General features: G+C 44.8%; 1 long non-coding RNA gene across 4 annotated transcripts in view; it reads left to right on the forward strand.

The window, feature by feature from the left end:
- LOC139360440 (uncharacterized) overlaps positions 1 to 9,298 on the forward strand; it is a 63,767-nt gene extending 54,469 nt beyond the window's left edge. For 3 of the 4 annotated variants that reach the window (XR_011617837.1, XR_011617836.1, XR_011617838.1), the window contains exon 4: positions 59 to 9,064. This is a non-coding gene — a long non-coding RNA (uncharacterized lncRNA). The other variant, XR_011617839.1, reaches the window with a different exon arrangement.
- The last annotated feature ends 9,462 nt before the right edge of the window (positions 9,299 to 18,760 follow it).

The following is an 18,760-nucleotide window of genomic DNA, read 5'->3' on the forward strand; positions in this document are numbered from 1 at the left end:
AAGCTGAAATGACATTACTAGGGTGGACCCTAATCCATTATGAATGGTGTCTTTATAGGAAGAGAAAATTTGGACACACAGGGAGAAGACCACAGGGAGGAGATGGCCATCTACAATTCCAGAAAAGCAGCCTCAGAAGAAACCAATCTGCCAACATCTTTATCTGCAACTCTCAACCTCCAAAACCGTGAGAAAATTAATTTCTGTTGTTTAAACCAACCAGAATGCAGGACTTCATTATGGCAGCCCCAGAAAATTAATACAGACAGCAAACGGCCAGACGTCCCACTTGAAAAAATGGATCCAGGAACAGAAAAGTAAATGTTGTGGGAATGACGTTTGATGGCAGGGTTTTATTCTGCAGCTGCCTACAGGAATGACAACAGAAAACTGTAAGATGGTGTGTTTCAAAATAAGCTCTGCAGGAAACCAGTATGAATGCTGCTTTAAAGAAAAAATTGAGGAGTGTTTTCCTTCCAATTATGTGACCAATTTTAGAATAAGTGTGATGTGGTGCTGAGAAGAATGTATACTGTTGATTTGGGGTGGAAAGTTCTGTAGATGTCTATTAGGTTCACTTGGTCCAGAACTGAGCTCAAGTCCTGAATATTCTTGTTAATTTTCTGTCTCTTTGATCTGTCTAATATTGACAGTGAGGTGTTAAAGTCTCCCACTATTATTATGTGGGAGTCTAAGTCTCTTTGTAGGTCTCTAAGAACTTGCTGTATGAATCTGGGTGTTCCTGTATTGGGTACATATGTATTTAGGATAGTTACCTCTTCTTGTTGCATTGATCCCTTTACCATTATGCAATGGCCTTCTTTGTCTCTTTTGATCTTTGTTGGTTTAAAGTCTGTTTTATCAGAGACTAGGACTGCAACTCCTGCTTTTTTTTTTTTTTTTTTTTGCTTTCCATTTGCTTGGTAAATATTCCTTCATCCCTTTACTTTGAGCCTACATGTGTCTTTGCACATGAGATTGGTCTCCTGAATACAGCACACAGATGGGTTTTGATTCTTTATCCAATTTGCCAGTCTGTGTCTTTTAATTGGGGCATTTAGCCCATTTACATTTAAGGTTAATATCGTAATGTGTGAATTTGATCCTGCCATTATGATGCTAGCTGGTTGTTTTGCCTGTTAGTTGATGCAGTTTCTTCATAGTGTCAATGTTCTTTACAATTTGGTATGTTTTTGCAGTGACTGATGCCAGTTGTTCCTTTCTATGTTTAGTGCTTCCTTCAGGAGCCCTTGTAAGGCAGGCCTCGTGGTGACAAAATATCTCAACATTTGCTTGTCTGTGAAGGATTTTATTTCTCCTTCGCTTATGAAGCTTAGTTTGGCTGGGTATGAAACTCTGGGTTGAAAATTGTTTTCTTTAAGAATGTTGAATATTCGCCCCCACTCTCTTCTGGCTTGCAGGGTTTCTGCCAAGAGATCCCCTGTTAGTCCGATGAGCTTCCCTTTGTGGGGAAAGATGATTAGGTGTCTTGGGGCTGCTCTTCTCAAGGAGTATCTTTGTGATGTTCTCTATATTTCCTGAATTTGAATGTTGGCCTGTCTTGCTAGGTTGGGGAAGTTCTCCTGATTAATGTCCTGAAGAGTGTTTTCCAACTTGGTTCCATTCTGCCCGTCACTTTCAGGTACACCAATCAAATGTAGATCTGGTCTTTTCACATAGTCCCATATTTCTTGAAGGCCTTGTTCGTTTCTTTTCATTCTTTTTTCTCTAATCTTGTCTTCTCACTTTATTTCATTGAGTTGATCTTTGTTCTCTGATATCCTTTCTTCCACTTGATCAATTTGGCTATTGATTCTTGTGTATGTTTCATGAAGTTCTTGTGCTGTGTTTTTCAGCTCCTTCAGGTCATTTATGTTCTCTAAGCTGGTTATTCTAGTTAGCAATTCGTCTAACCTTTTTTTCAAGGTTCCTAGCTTCCTTGCATTGGGTTAGAACATGCTCCTTTAGCTCGGAGGAGTTTGTTATTACCCACCTCCTGAAGCCTACTTCTGTTAATTCATCAAACTCATTCACCATCCAGTTTTGTTCCCTTGCCAGCGAGGAGTTGTGATCCTTGGGAGGAGAAGAGGCCTTCTGGCTTTTGGAATTTTTAGCCTTTTTGTGCTGGTTTCTCTCCATCTTTGTGGATTTATCGACCTTTGGTCTCTGATGTTGGTGACCTTTGGATGAGGCCATGAATGGACGTCCTTTTTGTTGATGTTGATGCTATTCCTTTGTGTTTGTTAGTTTTCCTTCTAACAGTCAGGCCCCTCTGCTGCAGGTCTGCTGGAGTTTGCTGGAGGTCCGCTCCAGACCTTGTTTGCCTGGGTATCACCAGCGAAGGCTGTAGAACAGCAAAGTTTGGGAAAGTTTGCATACTCTAATGCCCTCCTACCCAGCCTTTAAAAACTGATTTAAGGATTTTAGGAATCGTAGAGAAAAACAAACCAGTAGTCTCTTATTACAAAGAGAGAAAAATGAATAACCCTTGGCCTCAATAAACAGTCTTTAGTCTGCAGCTGAACTGGCATTCTGTGGAGTATACTTTCTGACATGCATACTTAGTGGTGCCTCCAATGTTCAGAAAGTCAGCTGGAAGGGGAGTTGAGTTTAGATGAGAAGTGAAGCATGTCATGCTTGGGCAGCCAGCAGGACCCCATCAGTCTGCATGAAAATGCTGCTCAGAGCAGAATTTGCAATTGCAAATATGTGGAACCAACCCAAATGTCCATCAATCGACAAGTGGATAAAGAAAATGTGGTATATATATATACACACACATATATGTACGCACATACGTACACACACACATACACACGCACACACATACACCATGGAGTACTACTCAGCCATAAAAAGGAATGAAATAATAGCATTTGCAGCAATCTAGATGGAATTGGAGACTATTATTCTAAGTGAAGTAACTCAGGAAAGGAAAAGCAAACATTGCATGTTCTCGCAAGTGGGAGCTAAGCTATGAGGACACAAAGGCATAAGAATGACACATTGGACTTTGGGGACTCAGGAGAAAGGGTAGAAGGGGTTGAGGGATAAAAGACTACACACTGGGTACAGTGTACACTGCTTGGGTGATGGGTGAACCTAAATCTCAGAAATCACTGTTAAATAACTTATTCACGTAACCACATACCACTTAGTCTCTAAAAACCTATTGAAATAAAAACTAAATTAAAAAAAGAAAAATAATATTTTCCAGAATGGAGAGGGCACATTTCAGTAATTAACACACACCTTAACAGCCGCTCATATCTGCCACACAGACAGGAAATTGTAACTTCTGTGTACTGGGGCTTTGCTCATAGCTGTTGTCAGGGTTAACAAAGTACCTGCTTAATTATTAGTAGTTGAGAATACCTGGGGTTGTGCTCACGTGTTCATAGGTCTTACGTTCCTCAGAGCTCAGAAACGGCCATGCTCACGTGAGAAAGGGCACGGCGTGTTGGTAGAGGGGAGCAAAGAGTGAGGCTGGGGGAGCAGGTTGAGGCCAGATGCTGCAAAGACAGGAATCACCCTCAAGAGACCAGACTTGCTCTGGCAGGGAGTTGGGAGATGATGAAGGGCACTGAGGTGTGAGGGTGGCCTTTGGTTTTAATTAAAAAGAAGCCCATGCCAGCATCTAACTAAGATCTTAGCACCCAGGGAAGGAATGGGAAGCAGAGGAACTAGAAAGCAGGTGCATTAGGAGAAAGTTCTGACCCAAAGGCTTTGGCCAGGTTTGGGGAATGCGGAGAAATTCAGGGATGAACAGATTCTTCGTGGTTTGGTGGGACAGAGAGGAGGATGTCTGTCAAGTGCCTGTCACTTGTACAGGGAGTCAAAGGGGAGCAGAGTTTGGACCAAGAGAGGTTCTGCGTTAAACACCAAGTGTTTATGAATCAGAGTAAGAGTTCCCCTTGCTGAATCTGCCTCTTTTATCTTGGCTGTTCCACAACATAGATTCCATTGTACAAATGATCATATGGACATTGTGTGATGTTCTAAGCCAAAAAGTGACTCTGGCAATTCCAGCCTATGAGTATCTTTTGGCAAAGTTCTAGTGTGAGAAGGAGTTCCTGTGTAGCGCTGTCTGTCGGACTCAGCTCTGCAGGAAAGGCTGGAACCGCAGAGCCCATGAGGGTACACTGCTCACAGGCAGGGCTCACACGTGCTCTGCCCCCACCTTCCATGCCCAAGCAGGTCACACCGACTTTGAGGCACTTCCCTGGCCCTAACATGTTTTAAAATTTGAATCATGCTTCAAGTGATTCTTTTGAGATTGGCAGTGTTGGAAAGAGTCTAAGGAAGGGAACTTAGTTTTAAAATGGTTTTAATTATAGAGATAACAATTGGTACAGATATGTCAGGAAAACATGTTAGAATGTCCTGAGTGACAATGATGATTCCGTGAGCTCAGTTCACATTTCAGATGCTCTGGCCTCTGACTTCCGGCGTTTAGGAACCTGTGAAACATACGAATCTATGCACACGAAAAATCCAGGCACTAAGAACTCAGCCTTGATTAGCCATAAGTGTGCTCTCTGTAGATGGGGAAAATAACATTGTAAGAAATATGTTTAACCTATGTAAGAAAATGCATGGTTTTAACATGAAATATAAAAATTGGTGGTGGCACTAATTGTAGTCTTTTTTATCAGTTCATTGAAGTTGGCTCAGCAGGCTCTGTTTCTCCCACTCTTCTCTGGCACCACATTTAACTGTTCTGTGGTGTAAGGTCTGCAGAATGAAGCAGCACTTCTTTTCAAATAGTGTCTCATGTGAACCTCAGTGATCCAGACCGGCCTCTGAGAAGTTTGAAGAGTTTTCGAGGACAACGATGTCTTGAACAAACCACGAGGAACACTCCAACTTTGTTTTTAGATGAATTTCCACATGTTTTTTTTCTGCAAGGGTTTTGGAGGGGTAGCATGACGGACTTCTTTGTACGGAATATTTTCAGAAGTTGTGTTAATGGAGAAATTTCTTTTGGGGCTTAAGTTTCTATTTGCCTTTTGTGACATGGTTTTTAAAAAACAACAAAAAAAACCTCATTATCTTCCTCTCCCACAATTGTAGCCGTAGAAAGGAGATAAGGCAGGTCCCACGTGGACCGGTGGCTGGGTGTGCTGCCAGGATAGCTAAGGCGCCCCTTTTACAAACAGTCTTTAACATGCAGTCACACCCGCCATCTCCGTGCTGGGTGATAAGAAGGATTGTATTCATTACACCGTTGAATACAGAAACATATTTCCGAAATAATTTTTCTTGTCTAGAATTACACAGAATTCCGCTGAGTGGCACATTCAAAAGAATTTTTATTAGGAGGGTTCCAATGAACTGCTCAGCAGCAGAGGGACTTTATATTTAATTTGATTTCTCAGAACCAGGTATTGTGGAGAAAGGCATCAGATAACCACGGAGTGCTGGTTAAGGGAGGGAAGCCTCACTAAGCAGGGTTCATGCATTCAAGCCCCGCAGCCAACAAGCATTCACTGAGACTCTCATTCTGGAGTGGAGACCAAGGTGCCTCGAGATCCCAGTGAGTTCATGAGGCTTCCTGCCGCTTGTCTGCTTACATTTGGTTACAGAGGTGGCACAGTCTTTGTTACTGAGGCTGGATGACAATCAGCTCTGCCCAGACATTCACAACTCATGTATGTGGGCACAGGACTTGGGCATAGAGAGAAACCAAGTGAAAATTTTGTAGTAAAAATTTTGCCACTGTGGAGAATTCCCCTTTTCTCATTTTGCTTTGGCATAAACAAAGATCTTAAAAACAGTTTAACAGCACGTTGGGAGGCCGAGGTGGGCAGATTGCTCGAGGTCAGGAGTTCGAGACCAGCCTGGTCAACATGACGAAACCCTGTCTCTACTAAAAATACAAAAGTTAGCTGGGGGTGGTGGCATGTGCCTGTAATCCCAGCTACTCAGGAGGCTGAGGCAGGAGAATCGCTTGAAACCTGGAGATGGGGGCTGCAGTGAGCTGAGATCGTGCCACTGCATTCCAGCCTGGATGACAGAGTGAGACTCCATCTTGAAAACAACAACAAAAAAGTTTAAAATACTAGAAAGTCGTATGAGACTATCGTGAGCACCTTTGCAGAAAAACAATCTAGTGGTAGACTCTGAGGCTGGTCAGCAGTGGGTTAATGGTGTCCCCTAAAACAATATGCCCATGTCCTAATCTCTAGCATCTGTGAGTGTGATCTTATTTGCAAAAAGAAGTCTTTGCAGATGTAACTGAGTTAAGGGTCTTGAGAGAAGCAGATCATCTTGGTTTAATTTATGGGCCATAAATCCAAGGATAACAGACACAGAGAGAAGAAATGAGTGTCATTGAAAGTGGAGGCAGAGACTGGAGAGAAACTGCCCTGAGCTAAGGGGCACCTGAAGCCACCAGAATCTGAAAGAGGAAAGAATAGTTCTTTTCTAGAGCCTTGGGAGGGAGCATGGCCCTGCCAACATCCAGCTTCTGGTGTCTAGAGCTTTGATAGATCATACTCTGTTATTAAAGCCACCAAGTATGTAAGAATTACCCAACAACAATCTCCAAGGGTGCAATGGTTGAGTCTGCAAATCACATTTGAGACTTAGAGGATGTCAGAGCTGGAAGGGGTCTCAGTCTCCTCTTAAAGAGAAGATGTTGGACAAGCTACTCCCTTGGACCTGAATTCTAGACCTGCCCCGACACCCACAGGCTGAGTGCCTTTTCAAGAAGCAAGTGGGTCCTTTTTTCCAGGTTGCTCTAGCTTGGTCTAGAAAGCTCTCAGGATCTGACCTCAATTGCCTCCTTCCATAACTTCACCTTCCACCCCCATCTTCTGGCCCTCTAGCCACAGGAACTTTTCTGAACATGTTCTGATCCTGCTGTTCATATGCTTTTCTCCACACCAGGCTGAGAGAGGGACAAGGCATCCTTTAAACCCAGATCCCTGTCTACTGGCCGTTCCCTGATCCTCCAGGTGGGGTTGCTCTTCCGCCTGCTCCCTCTGTGCATTGTACACACTGTGTGGATTCTGACCACACTCTCAGGCTACTCACAAGGCCCAGCAGACCTGCAGGGTCTGTCCCCAACCTTCCTCCTAGAGTGACCTCTCATCACTCCCACTGCAGCCCCTCAGATGCACCATGACCCCTCCTGCCACAGGGCCTTTGCACATGCTGTGCTTTCCCTAAAGTCCTCTACTCCTCTTTGCAATGGCCTTGGATTATAGTGAAAATGGTCTACATCTTTGTTGGGATTATTTGTTCAATATCTGTGTCTTCACTGGGCAGCAAGCCCTGTGGGGTATAGATTATGACTGATTTTCTCCCAGTGTGGAGCCCAGCATGTAGCAGATCTAACAAGCAAAGACTGTGGGTGACTATATGTTAAATCTATAAAGATGATCCTCCATGACTTTAGGAGCTCCTCAAGGGTAGAGACTTGTTAATTTTATATCTCTGAGATATAAAGATATATAGAGAGGCTTTGTAGAAACCATAAACTTTGATGCACTAAAGTCTCTAGAGGCCAGGCATGGTGGCTCACACTTGTCATCCCAACACTTGGGGAGGTCGAGGTGGGAGGATGGCTTGAGGCCAGGAGTTGGAGACCAGCCTGGGCAACATAATGAGACTCCATCTCTACAATTTTTTTAAAATTATTCGGGCATGGTAGTGTGTGCTTGTAGCCCCAGCTACTCAGAGGTTGAAGTAGGAGGATTGCTTGAACCCAGGAGTTCAAGGCTGCAGTGAGTCATAATTGTGCCCCTGCTTTACAGCCTGGGCAACAGAGCAAGGCTCTGTCTCTTTAAAAATAAAAACAAAGCAAAAAAACAAAAAAAAGAAGTCACCATCCGTGAAGAGCTTCTCCTTGCCCTTTAGATATGACACCAACTTCTACTGCGTCTGTAAACCTTCATGTTCCCTCTGCTCCCTTGGTTTCCAACCTCATCTCTTGCACTTCCTCTTCTGCCAGTCCTGCTTGGCAAAGCCTTCAGCCTTTCACACACTGGCCTCTGCCCTGCTTGAGGCCTTGAGCAGGTTCTTCCCTTCCCTTGGAACTCTTCTCCATCCCCTTCCCTGCTTCTTTGTGTCCTGGTTGATTTCCAGCTGTCTTTTCAGGCTTTGAATGTCACTTCCTCAGAGAAAGCTTTGCTGACCTTCCAGTCTAGCTTCCAGTGGCTAGTGACCACCTTCTAGTTTTCCTGCATGGTTTACTGAACTCCTAGCATGCTTTGGCATGTATGTCTTCTGTTGAATGCATGCCTTCCATAAGCTCACAAAGCCAGGCAGAGCTGAATGGTGGCTGTCTGATTTCAAAGATCTCTACTCTTGGCACGTCACTACCCAACGCTCCCTGAAGGAAGGGAAGTGAAAGAAACAGAAAAGCAGAAAGTGTGCATGAAGCCTATGTGGAAGAGGGCCACTGTATGACTTCCGAAGCCCCTGTGGGCCTCTCCCTACCTGGCAGGAGAAGCACACTGTGTCCCAGAGAGCTCAGGGAGGAGGCAGGACACTAGGCATGGCTTTGGCGTGACCCTGGGTTGTCTCCCAGCCTCCTCCCCGACCCATCGACAGCCCCTGCTTGCCATAGAGCCAAGTAGCTTCCGTATGCGGTAGGAACTCTTATACCCATTTACCAGAGAAGCAAACCAAGGTGAGCAATGGACAGACCTGGAGCTGCCAGCATGATCGTGTGATTGCAAAGCTCCTTCCAATAACCCTGCGTCGTATAAATTAAGGTGATGGTGTGAGCTGTGTCCAGCACCACTGAAAAACAAAATGCCCTAGAGACAGTGCTGTCAAATGGAGCGACAGACAGGTAGACAGACAGACAGGAAATCATCCCTTTGCTACCACCCAGGACGTTGCTTCCTCTCAGTCCATTTCCCAAATCCTCCTCTCCCACACCCTATAATCTTGTCAGGGCTTACCTCCTCCCTACACTCTGTGCTTTCATTAATTTCTTATCACCTATCCCTCAGCTGTAATCTAGGACATTGTAAGGACAATTAATTAAAGTGAGAAGGTTCTTAAAAAAAGGTATTGACTTGCAATTCAGCCCTTTCTCTCAGCAACATCAATCTTCAGATTACAGGTCAAGAGGAGACAGCTTTAACAACGTGTCCAGCCAATCGGTTCTTCAGATGCGTTCATGAAGTCGCACCAGCTGTGTATGAACCTGATTGCATATCCTGCTTTCTGCCTAAGAAAAGCACACCTGACTGAGTACACATGGGAATGCAGCTTGTTTGAAGAATCTGTTGCTATAGAAAGACGGAAGAAAAAGATAAAATATGTATAAAAGGAAAAAGCATCCATTGATTTATCTATCTATCCATTATATATATACACACACTTCTGGTCGTCAATCCTGAGCAGGGTGTCTGCTGTTAGAGATGGGCAAGGATGGGCGCCAGCCATTGGGGAGCTGTTCCAGGGAGGGAGCCCGACCACTCTCTGGTCTTAGCCAGCCCAGTCAGCACTGGAAAAAGACCTCATCCAATGCTGAAATAGAAGGTGCTAATGTATGCATTACAATAGCAGGCAAGTAAGACTGTCTGTTGTACACATGCTGATGTAGGAGCTTTGCGATTATCTAGCCTAATGTGCAGATAAGGAAATCGGGGCCCTGGCAGGTACATGACTTGCTCAGTCTTGCTGTATGTGGTCCATTCCCAAAACTGAAATTCAGGACCTCTGACACCCAGGCTGGGCTCTGTTCAAGACAAGCTGCCATTTCTCAGGGGAGAAATTAAGAGAAGCAGTCAGGCATCCTCCTGTCTGACCCCAACACTGGGGTTCTAATCTCCCCTAAACTCACACAGCATCTCCCCAACCACTTTTGCAGAGAGAACAAAAAGAAAGATGTTGATTTACCCGGAGAGTGTCTGTCACTAATAGTAACACGCAGCTTTCAGTGAGGGTTAACTGTATCCAGGTGCGGTTCTTATCTTCTTACAAGTATTAGTGCATTTACAAATAAAGTGTGGGAGGCTTAGAAAGGTCGAGTGGCTTGTCTAAGCTCACAGAGCAAGTCAAAGCTGGAACCAGAATTCTGGGATTAGTCCTGTGTTACAAACAATTCTTTATTGCCTCAACAGACAAGGTGCACATTAATTTGAATTACTTGAGCTAAGCTGAGTGACTTGATTCCTGTTCCTTACATTGATGAGGATGCCAGGCCTGTGCCTGACCACATTGCCAGGAGCTTGAGGGCAGAGATAATGGAACGAAGAGAAGTGTACGGCAGCAGAGTACCGTGAACAAAATCTCCGACTTAGGTCAAACAGAGGCACGGCTGTGTTCTGCCGCATCTCGAGAAAAGTTACTTAGGCTCCGTGATCATCAGTTTTCTTATCTCTAAAATGGGCATAGTAGGATTAATCTCTTAGGGTTCCCAGGGACCTTGGGTTGCTCTGCATACATTTCCAGCAACACGCCAGGCACCTGGGGAGCAGTACAGCTCCTTCACGAGGTCCTCCATCATCATGAACAGATGTTAGTAATCATGACTGACACAGATGCTGCCTAAGGGATGATGATGGTGGTGATGGTGATGATGAAGGTGTGGTTACACTGCTGCTGTGATGATGGGATGACAGTGAGAACGCAGAAGAAAGAACATGGTACATGTCAGGACCATTTAGGTCAGTGGTTCCCAACTAGGAGAGATTTCACCCACAGGGGATGTTTGGCAATGTCTGGAGACACTTTTAGTTGTTCACACTGTTGAGGAAGGTGCCACTGGAATCCAGTGGGTGGGGGCCAGGGATCTTGTTAATCAACCCTACAATGCATAGGAATACCCCCACAAAAAAGAATGATCCAGCCAAAATGTCAGTGCGGCCCAGGTCAAAAAGCCCTGGTCTAGGAGGATGGGAAATCTGAACACTGGAGGTAAGTGATGAAGCTTCCAAGGGCTTTGTTGACTGCTTAACACGCCTCTTTCAGCTACTGCTTTTAACTGTACAGGAATCTGCACCTAAAAGGAAGAGGTCAGAGTCCTCGACAGTTGGGAAGACCATAGCGAAGCCATTCCACGCGACCTCCTCCCTACACTCACAGGGCAGCCTGGTGCAGATGCGCCTCCGGCCCCTCCAAGTCCGCGTGGAAACTGTCCGCTGGTTTTCTGGATGTGCAAGAAGGCGTCTGCTGGAGCAATCTTGCTCTCCCAAGCCTCTGATGCTGTCATGGGTGCAGAGAGGCAGCAGGGGAGGAGGAGGTCAGGGGACGAGGAGAGCCACCCATAAATGAAAGAACACTGGAACATCGATGAGCACTTTTTCACAGCGGGTGAGCTGTTTTGCTGAGCCCCAGCACTGTCAGGCAGACCCTTGATTAAACCTGCGCAACTGCACGGATGGATGGCCCTACTTAGCTCCCATCAGCAACTCTGCCATAAAGGAAGAGGCGCCACCGAAGTTGTGAAGGGGGCCCACGGCTGGCGGCTGGGTATCTGGAGGGCTGGCACCCTCTTCCTTCCCCTAGTGCTGGCTCCAAATTCCAGACTCAGAGCAGAAAGTTTATTCTATATTTTTCCAGGAGATGGGGCCGGTTGGAGATGAGAGCAAGGGGAAGGCAAGATTCCCCGGGAACGTCCTGTTGTTTTCCGCTCTGGGAGGCCTAGGGGTGCAGGTTCCAGACACTGCCCTGGTTCTTGTTATAGGGACATGGTGAGTCCTCACCAAATTCCAAATGCCTCCACAGAGAGGGAGGCTCTGTGTGGTAATGAAACCTGCTCTATTCATTTCGTCATTTGGAATTCTCTTGAATGGCTTGTGAGTTTTCTGTTACAGAATCAAAACCACTTTTCTTAAAATGTGAGAGGCGGTAGTCTATTCTGGCCAAGACTCCCATATGATGCCAGAGGAGCCACAACTCACAGGCCCTGTGTCACCTGCTGCTGTGTGCAGATGAGAAATTCTGTCTTCCTGGAGGGGGTTCTTATGAGCACAGACAGTGATGAACGACGTAAAATGCATGATGACAAACTAAGCCACCACCGAAAACTGGCTGCTCACCCCACAGAGGGAGAGCACTTTGTGGACAAGACCCCTTCCTTCCTTCCTTCCTTCCTTCCTTCCTTCCTTCCTTCCTTCCTTCCTTCCTTCCTTCCTTCCTTCCTTCCTTTCTCTCTTTCTTTCTCTCTTTCTTTCTTTTCTTTCCTTCCTTCCTTCCTTCCTTCCTTCCTTCCTTCCTTCCTTCCTTCCTTCCTTCCTTCCTTCCTTCCTTCCTTCCTTTCTTTCTTTCTTTCTCTTTCTTTCTTTTCTTTCTTTCTTTCTTCCCCTTCCTTTCTTCTTTCCTTCTTTTCTTTCTTTCTTTCTCTCTATCTTTTTCTTTCTCTCTTTATCTTTTTCTTTCTTTCTCTCTTTCTTTCCTTCTTTCTTTCTCTTTCTTTCTTCTTGCTTTCTTTCTTCTTTCTTTTTCGTTATTTCTTCTTTCTTTCTTTCTTTTCTTCTTTCGCTTTCTTTCCTTCTTTCTTTCTCTTTCTTTCTTTCTTTTTCTTTCTCTCTTTATCTTTTTCTTTCTTTCTTTCTCTCTTTCTTTCCTTCTTTCTTTCAGCAAAATCTCACTATCACTCAGGCTAGAGTGCAGTGGTGAGATCACAGCTCACTGCAACCTCGACCTCCTAGGCTCAAGCAGTTCTTCTGCCTCAGCCTTCTGAGTAGCTGGGAGTACAGGTGCACACCACCACACGAAGTTTATTTTTTAAAATGTTTGGTAGAGACAGGGTCTTGCTGTGCTGTCCAGTCTGGTATTGACCTCCTGGCATCAAGCAATTATCCCACCTTGGTCTCCAAAAGTGTTGGGATTACAGGTGTGACCACCATGCCTGGCCAAGACCTGCTTCTTAATCATTGCTGGAGTCATAGAGCCTCACACTGTGCCACCCACAGTACCATAGAGAGAAAGGAAAGCACTTGTAAATGTGTATGTTACCATCCCCCCTGCCTCCCAGGGAGGTGAATCCTCCTGAGATTCATCTCCATACCCATCACCCACTCAGGGCCTCTGCTGAGTGGGTGATGGGTATGGAGATTGGGGGAGGGGAATCCTTCATCAGGGCCCTCTGCTGAGTGGGTGATGGGTATAGAGATGTGGGGGAGGGGATCCCTCATCAGGGCCTCTGCTGAGTGGATGATGGGTATGGAGATGTGGGGGAGGGGATCCCTCATCGGGGCCTCTGTTGAGTGGGTGATGGGTATGGAGATGGGGGGAGGGGAATCCCTCATCAGGGCCCTCTGCTGAGTGGGTGATGGGTATGGAGATGGGAGGGAGGTGAATCCCTCGTCAGAGGCCCTCTGCTGAGTGGGTGATGGCTATGGAGATGCAGGAGAGGAGGAGTTGGTACAGAGTTGAATTTTCCAACACACCACAGAAAAATAAATGAAAAGTAAGGCAGTGGCTAACACAGGGATGGGGTAGGGCCAGGGAAACTTGAGTGACTGGCAAGCAGGTAGCAGGAAAGGGGAATGACGGGGGCTGCAAAATTACAGAGCAGGTTCTGAAGTTGTCTGACAGGTGGTGAGTGATAGAGACCTTTTTCTGGGTCTCCCAGTGAAATTTTCAGTAAACACGTGACTACCAGTTTTGTAAAAGGAGCTTGCATTTGGGGGCTGCAAGGTTGCCACAAGGTTAGATCTGAGGGTGCCCGTGGGAAGCCTGCCACAGCCAGGCTGCTGGCGAGAAGGCACTTGCTTCTTCCCACAGTTGCACTGGTACATGGCAGCCCCTGACTCAGGTCCACAGTCTGACGCTGCCAGGTTCAAGGTCAGACTTTACACCTGGCCCAGATCTCCCACGGGCTATTTATTCTTATCTTCTTTCAAATTCAGCAACGTATTATACCACCTTGAAGAAGATGGGGCAGAGCGGAGGGGAGGCTAGAGGGACAATCCCAAACAGAGCCCTAAATCTACATCAGATTTTCCTTTTAACCAAAACCTACTTGGTATTCAGCAGAAATTTTGAGTCTAGTGTTTGACATAATTTAATAGTGTGCGTTAATGACTATAATTTTCCCCTGTAGTCGAGATACTAAGAAAATGAGAAGTGCTTTATCTACACCACACACAACAGTAACCGGGACAGACTTGGAAATGACAGTGAAGAACAAAGTCTGTGAGGGCCAACAGCTTGTGGAGAACTTCAGAGACACGGAGCACTCCATGCAGAAAGCACATTCCACTCCAGATATAAGAGGGTGGGAGACTCCCTGATATTTGTTATTTTCTTTTATGCTGACCATATTGCCATGTGGTAGGTAATACAGTTTCCACTGCAAAGGTACCAAAGCTGAGGCCAGAGGGGTTAAGAGATGGTCTATATCCGGGAACAAAATTCAGATGTTGTAAGTTCAATTTATTTTATTTTATTTTTTATAGACAGAGTCTTGCTCTGTTGCCAAGGCAGGAGTGCAGTGGTGCAATTACAGCTCACTGCAGCCTCGAATTCCTGACCTCAAGCAATTCTTTTGCTAAGCCTCCTCAGTAGCTAGGACTACAAGCATGCACCACCACACCTGGTTATTTTTTCATTTGTTGTAGGAACAGGGTCTTGCTATGTCGACCAGGCTGATCTCAAACTTCTGGCCTCAAGCAATCCTTCCACCTCAGCCTCCTGAAACACTGGGATTACAGGCCTGAGCCACCATGCCAAGCTATCAAGTTTTATTTTAAGTTTCTAGATGTGGGGATTTCTTTTTTTTTTTTTTTTTTTTGAGACGGAGTCTCACTCTGTCGCCCAGGCTGGAGTGCAGTGGCCGGATCTCAGCTCACTGCAAGCTCCGCCTCCCGGGTTTAGGCCGTTCACCTGCCTCAGCCTCCCGAGTAGCTGGGACTACAGGCGCCCGCCACCTCGCCCGGCTAGTTTTTTGTATTTTTTGGTAGAGATGGGGTTTCACCGTGTTAGCCAGGATGGTCTCAATCTCCTGACCTCGTGATCCGCCCGTCTGCGCCTCCCAAAGTGCTGAGATTGCAGGCTTGAGCCACCGCGCCTGGCTGGGGATTTCTTTTTTAAAGCAGCAAGTACTACCTGAACTGAAACAGGTGGTTTTGCAACTTGCTACGGATTATGGAAATAGTTGATATCTATATTGGTGAGGTTCTTACCAAAACTCAAACAGAAGGAATGCCATTTTGTAGAACAAATCTCAACTTTAAACTTCTTTCATCCATGGGTAAGCCCTGCATTTAAAAAGTATATAAATAATAATAATTTATTTAGGGTAAGAATACATATTACCTATCAGCAAAGATTTCCTTCTGTATGTTAGCTTACCCAGGCAAATGAAAATCTTAGTAAGAACATTTACACCGATGTCCGTCTTCTAAACTACACCTGTGTGTGTGTGTGTGTGTGTGTGTGTGTGTGTGTGTGTGTGTGTGTGTGTGTTGTGGGGGGTGGGGAGTCCCACTTTCTAATGTACAAGACTCTGAGGCCTGAATTGTTTATTGTCATAAATTAAGTTACTTCTTCTTCTGGAAAAAATGCAAATGTTGTGATTACAGTCTTCTTTAACTTTCATGTGTTTGACTTGCATTAATTGTATACTGGTAGAATTAAATGTTTCACAGTCTGAATTTGGACTTTTGCACATCAGTTGACAAGTGTTAGAAGCTTTCTCAGGTGCAGCAATGCCTGCCTCCGAAAGGTCCAGCTCCGTAAGCCAATGTTTGTACCACTATTTATGTGTTTGTTATTTTATGCTTCAAAAAATAAATTAGAAGAGAAAAATGAAGCTGCTGATACTAGTAACAAAGATGTTGGTCCCATCACTGTAATATAATTAAGGCCGAGATGGAATTGATCAATGAGCTGCATGCGTAAGTCTCCATCTCAAACAGACTTTCAAATGGTTGCATTATAAAGGAAAAAAACTAGATTCAATGAAATGTGTTAAATATTGTGCCTAAAAGGCACAATGTGTTCAGATATTTTATACTAGTTTTCAGTTTCTGGCAACAGAACACATCCACCCAGCTGCCACCACAGCTAAAACTACAATACTATTTGTTCTGAAATGTCTTTTATGCATGCTTTCAAGAACACATTATATACAAAATAAGTGTTTCTAAAGTGCTTCACTCTTCCTGTAGCCTCCCAGAGGCCGAATGCCACATTTGTAGCCCAGCTTTCATGACTGTAAAGGCTCTGAGGGCCTGAGTGTCATCTCTTCCCCACTGCTTGCTCCTTTAACTGGTGTTATATCCCAACTCTACTCAACATTTCCTTTGGCCCAAATGTTTTAGAACTCCACTGTCTTGGTTCAGTATAAATTTGTGATCTGCGTCAAATCCTCTTGTTGCGTAGTGAGGTGGGAACAGGCGAAGGCATGGGAAGATGCTGAGCATGCATCAGGTGCTGTGCGAGTGACCGTGAATGCTGGGAGGACGCTCCTGCCCATTCTACCACAATGGCGGAGGTGGACAAGCAGGCATGGGTGTGCAGTGAGACCACGTCTACAGTGTAGGCATGCACGAGGTGTCTGGAGACTTGCGAGAAGGATGTGTAAACCAGCAGCTAGTCAAGTGTTCCTAGATAGCAAAACTCAAAGTGTCCCTTCAGAATGGAATATCATCTATCTAAGAAGTAAAAATTTTCAGTTGAATTTAGTGTCTGGTTCAGGCTGAATCTGCCTTTCTAAAATTCATATGTTGAAATCCCAAACCCCCATGTGATGGCAGTAGTAGGTACGGCCTTTGGAAGTTAATGAGATCAGGAGGATGGAGCCTTCGTGAATGGATTAGTGCCGTTATCAAAGGGACCCCAGAGCACTCTCTTGCCTTCTTTCTATTATATAAGGATCCAATGGTAGCTCAGCAGTCTGCGGCCTGGAAGAGGCCCTCACCAGAACCTGAATGTGCTGGCTCCCTGCTTTCAGGCTTCCTGCCTCCAGAACTGAGAGAAATGCATATCTGTTGAGTAAGCCACAATAATTTATTATTTATTATTACTGCTATTATTTATTTATTTATTATGCATTTCCAAATGAGCTAAGACATTTTCTCTTTCTCTAAAAAGACAGGAGTAAAGAGACAAAAAAGGGAATGAATTTCCAAGAAGATCAGAGTAGAATGGAAAAATATCAGAGGAGGGAGAATTATTAAGGATTTCTGGCATCTCAAGTGTGGATGCTGTTCTGAGCCAACCCAGGACAAGGCTCTGGAAAGGTTGGAGCGCTCTTTTCGGGGAATAAGAGAAGAATCCCATTCCTGAATCAGCAGGTACAGACACTTGCAATATAAGAGGCACACACAGAAATGTTTACCTGAAGAACTGCCTGGTGGATGGCTAAGAAAGCAGCCCTGCTTAACACACACACACGGAGAGACGGACTTTGCAGCAAGACAGTGAATGATCTGCTTCTCAGCGGTGGCGGGGCCCTGTGAGTAGAATCCTTACATGCCCTCTTCCATGGGCTTGTGGGATAAGAGCAGAGCAGCCTGCAGGCCTGTCCACCCCCAGCCTTGAGGTAAATTCCACCAGCGAACCAGATCCACCCATCCATCCAGAGCTCACAGTCAGCCTTGTGAGAGAATGGCCAGAAATAAAACAGAAACTCCTTTATTCGTAAATCCCTAATTTATAAATACTTTGAAACAATGAAGAATCGCCAGCTACTGTGGTAAACAGAGCACAGAAGAGAGACGAGTAACGGTTCTAGTTAGTACTTGCTGAGCACTTTGTGCCAGCACTTTTCTAAAGATTTTGCAAATGTTAACTGATGTAATCCTCACATCCACTCTCTGGGGTGGTTTTCTTTTCTCTTTTCTTTTTTTTCGAGACGGAGTCTCAGTCTGTTGCCCAGGCTGGAGTGCAGTGGCATGATCTTGGCTCACTACAAGCTCCGCTTCCTGGGTTCACACCATTCTCCTGCCTCAGCCTCCCAAGTAGCTGGGAATACAGGTGGCCGCCACCACGCCTGTCTAATTTTTTGTATTTTTAATAGAGAAGGGGTTTCACCGTGTTAACCAGGATGGTCTCGATCTCCTGACCTCGTGATCTTCCCACCTCAGCCGCCCAATGTTCTGGGATTACAGGCATAAGCTACCACGCCCGGCCTCTGGGGTTGTTTTCACAAAGGAAGAAACCAAAGCACAAAGACTAGATGGCTTGCTCTAGGTCAAAAAACGAGTGAATGCCAGAGCCAGGATGAAAACCCAGGTTCTCTGTCTGTCATGAACATACACTGTGTGGCTCTGAAGAGAAAAGAGAAAGTTAAAAGGAGATAATCTCTTATAGATTTTAAATAATTTTTCCAGTGAAATTCAAGAAAATGTCACATCCATAGAAATAAAACAAAGCCAAGCTGCTATATAAAAGAAACAATATGTAAATAAGAACAAATCATTGGAAATTTAAAATATGAAAAAATAAAATAAAAATGCAGTTAAAAAGTTGTAGAAGTAATCAAGTCTTTCAAAGTATAGAGCAAAACACAAAGCAATAAAAAAGAAAAATAAAATTTGAGGAGCACTGGCAATCAATTTATTGAGAAGGCAGTCGCCATCTAATAAATGTTCTAGAAAAAGAAAAGTGGAAAAAAATGAGGGAGGCTATCAAGACTGTTTCGTAGAACTGAAGTGTATCTGAGGTTTTAGATTTAAAATGTCCACTGATTTCTTGGTAGCATGAATACAAATATTCATGCTTATTCCCAGGAACTAGATATAAACTTATTCCCAGGAAATTTCAAAGTACCAAGTGTCAAGAGAAGTTTATTCACTTCCAGAAGTGAACCAGAAACTTCAGACTGGTGCTGAAATATTTCACT

The sequence above is a fragment of the Macaca nemestrina genome, chromosome 20 (genome assembly GCF_043159975.1).
Source record: "Macaca nemestrina isolate mMacNem1 chromosome 20, mMacNem.hap1, whole genome shotgun sequence".
Lineage (NCBI taxonomy): Eukaryota > Metazoa > Chordata > Mammalia > Primates > Cercopithecidae > Macaca > Macaca nemestrina.